This window comes from Lacerta agilis, chromosome 3 (genome assembly GCF_009819535.1).
Source record: "Lacerta agilis isolate rLacAgi1 chromosome 3, rLacAgi1.pri, whole genome shotgun sequence".
Taxonomy (NCBI): domain Eukaryota; kingdom Metazoa; phylum Chordata; class Lepidosauria; order Squamata; family Lacertidae; genus Lacerta; species Lacerta agilis.
The window spans coordinates 50,261,110-50,265,119 of record NC_046314.1 but is presented as its reverse complement, the minus strand read 5'-3'; positions in this window follow the sequence as shown (position 1 = coordinate 50,265,119).

Below are 4,010 nucleotides of genomic sequence, written 5' to 3'. Positions count from 1 at the left end.
GGTCATCTTGTAAGTGCTGCCTTTTCAGAGGTGTTGTTTTTCTGTTTTCAACACAGACTCAGGAAATGCAGTTTCCTCAGAAAGAAGGAAAGCAAAACATCTTTGTGTATTTCAAGGTCATATGGCTTTGAAGAGGAACAGGTTGTGCATCTAGCAAACCTCCAGCCCACGCAGTCAACTTGCAACCATAATTACATCATGCACTCATTGCCCAACTGTCCCCTCCTTTTAGCATCCAAAGCTTCATAAACTTGGAGATATTTCCCACACTATAAGGCCCAAACTAGATGTGATATTAATTACCAGAATCCTATTAACATGCATATGTATATTTGTACTATGCAATATACAGCAGCTGCCATGGAGGCCTCTATGAGAATGGCTTGACTCCTTCCAATTAGTGCTGCTGCCAATTGATTGGCTTAAAAGAGCGAAAGCAGAGTCAGGTGACTCTATTTCCCCACAGGACCTTGGCAGGGGCTGACAGTCCCCCCCCCCGAGTATGCTAGACTACAGCCTCTCTCTTTCTGTCATACAGTTCAACAGAGAGTATGGCTGTGCATACCATTGGATTCATTAGGGTCAGGGAAAGACTGCAGCATGGATATACACCTGGTGAAAGACACAGTCTATGTACACAATGCCACCATAAAACAGAGAGGTTGCTGGTTTCCACTGCATTTCAACTTGCAGGTGGACATCCTTGTACACCAGTACAGTTGGATGTGTTTCCAAGCTGCCTGCTGTCTGCCCACACCAGTAAGTAGAGGCTGTGGATGTCTTCATGCGGCTTGAAAAGGATGTTGGAATAGCAAAATGATAACAGAATGTAGCAAAATGAATCTACTCCTCCGTAACTGGATCATGCCCAAAAGACCTCATCCAGTCAGGTGGAAATCTAAACAATAGATTACTAGCATTACCCAAATCCAAAAGATTCTTGCCCAAAGCACATCCATTCAGAAAAGCATCAGTCAGAAATACATGGTACAGAGGAGTAAGAATTTTCTCCTATAATGTCATGGAGGGCTACTTCTCACTCAGGCACTAAATCTGGTCTACACCACTTCTGACTGCATGCGGGATTTCACCTTCGAATATTTTTCTATACAGTACTAAACAAAATAGAAGAAAAATATATCTGCAGATAGAAAACTGCATGTCAATGAGATGAGTGCTAGACTAGTTTTCTATGTGCTGCATTCAATCAAGTAAGGTCCACCTACATTCCAAACATAGAATTACCACCCCAGTGAGACCAGAGACTATAAAGGCACAGAAGATATTATTCATTACAAATGTTCTGCACTGTTTGGGCTGAAGCTGGAGTACTATGTGAAATTATAAGAACACAGCATCCTTTAAAGACATTGCCAAACTGGAACAAGTCCAGAGGATAATGACTAAGATAGTGAGGGGTCTGGAAACCATGTCCTATGAAGAATGGTTGAAAGAGCTGGATAGCCTAAAGAAGACAAATGTCAAAAGGATGCACAATGGCAGTCTTCAAGTGTCAAAAGGGATGTCATGCACAAGACATAGCAGGCTTGGTCTCTGTTGCTCAGTTGGTAGAAAAAGTGCAGGGTAGCAGATTTAGGTTAAACATAATGAGGACCTGTCTAACAGTATGGGCTGTTTGACAGTGGAAGATGTTGCCTCCGCTAGCGGAGGGATCTCCTTTGTTGGAGGAATTTAAGTAGAGGCATGTCAGGAACACTGTAGTTGCACAAAGCATCCTATGTTGCAGGTCATGCATTCAGCAGAGAGTTGAGACTAGATGAATTCCAAGGTGTGTTCCAACCTCATAATTCTAAGAACTCATGTAGCATTAAGAAGGAACAGTTGAATCAGCTCAAAATAAGGTTCCTTTTGTTTACCAATATGTAAAGGAGTAACCTGAAAGAAGCCAAAATTTATTTTGCTTCAATTTGCTAAACTTTTTGTGTGTGTGCTGTGTCTTCCCTGCTGTGCTCTCACAATTTAAAGATTTGCCAGAGACAGACGCTGACCAATATCAGAACGTAGGCTGCAGTACTAACCCCACTTACCTGGGAATAAGCCCCACTGGAGTCAATAGGATTTCCTTCTGATTGGACAGGGTTAAGATTAATAGCATCAATCTTAACCATTAATCTGAATTGTTAAAACTAATCTATCACTTAAAAAATTAGCTGCTAGATTTAGAAAGCACTTAAATTTTCAAAGGTTGGGAAGAAACTGCTTGAACAAAAATTGACCTTGTCTTTATACACTTCAAAGGATGAAGAAATTCTTCTTTATTTTCCCCAAAGGTTTCAAGCAAAAATTGCTTTGATGGTTTTTTTTCTATAATTAAGAGGTATATAAATTTTATGAAATAAATGAAATGTGTTAAGTTCTCCTCCCTCATATTTTTGCAAAAAGTTGAAAATAGCATTGCATTGCCATCTCTTCTCTCAAAAGATGAATAGTGTGAAGACTTTGGAGCTTGCATTAAATTAGAAACGGGGAACCTTCAGTCCACCAAACCCAACCATTTGGCCTCTGAAGTCATTTCAGGCAGGCCATGCATCCTGCCCTACACCTGACATAAGGTATGGGACAGGTAAAAGTGGGATTTGCATAAAGGGGATTTTGAAGAGTCTTGCTGTGCATTGCTTCCCAAGCACCTAGCAAACAGCTGGCTGCCAGGCAATTGCTGCACAAAGTACTTTTCAAATGCCCAACAGCTGGATGTTTGTGAAAACCACTGCACAAAGCACTTTTACCAGCCCTGCGCTCAGCATCTCCTAAGGCTTTGCAAAGCATTTGCATGGTGCTCCCAGCTGACTGTCAAACATTTGGGAAGCAATGCACAGTGGACTTTGACATGTGTCAATCATCTGGCATCATCATATTGTCAGATGACTGACTGGTGGGTTGTCCCACCTTTCAAAGTTGGCCACTGGGGTTGGGGGAATGATAAGACTCTCCTGCAGTTTTGACTTCAGCCCCAGAAGTACACACCATTGTCATTCGAGACAGACAGATGCCAACAATAAAATATTAGGAGGCAGTATAGCATGGCGTTTCCATGCGCTGCTCTGGTTCGCCAGAAGCAGCTTAGTCATGCTGGCCACATGACCCGGAACCTGTCTGTGGACAAACACCGGCTCCCTCAGCCTACAGAGTGAGATGAGCACCGCAACTCCAGAGCTGTATGTGACTGGACCTAATGGTCAGGGGTACCTTTACCTTTACCTTTATAGCATGGATATATAAAGAAGGGCAGTGCCAAAGAATGCTCCAACTACCATACAATTGCACTCATTTCACACGCTAGCAAGGTTATGCTTAAAATTCTACAAGACAGACTTAAGCAGTATGTGGACCGAGAACTCCCAGAAGTGCAAGCTGGATTTCGAAGGGGCAGAGGAACCAGAGACCAAATTGCAAACATATGCTGGATTATGCAGAAAGCTGGAGAGTTCCAGAAAAACATCTACTTCTGCTTCATTGACTAAGCAAAAGCATTTGACTGTGTCAACCACAGCAAACTACGGCAAGTTCTTAAAGAAATGGGAGTGCCTGATCACCTCATCATCTGTCTCCTGAGAAATCTCTATGTGGGACAAGAAGCTACAGTTAGAACTTTGGGAAAGGAGTACGACAAGGCTGTATATTGTCTCCCTGCTTATTTAACTTATATGCAGAATTCATCATGTGAAAGGCTGGACTGGATGAATCCCAAACCCGAATTAAGATTGCCGGAAGAAATATCAACAACCTCAGATATGCTGATGACACAACCTTGATGGCAGAAAGTGAGGAAGAATTAAAAAACATTTTAATGAGGGTGAAAGAGGAGAGTGCAAAATATGGTCTGAAGCTCAACATCAAAAAAACTAAGATCATGGCCACTGGTCCCATCACCTCCTGGCAAATAGAAGGGGAAGAAATGGAGGCAGTGAGAGATTTTACTTTCTTAGGTTCCATGATCACTGCAGATGGTGACAGCAGTCATGAAATTAGAAGACGCCTGCTTCTTGGGA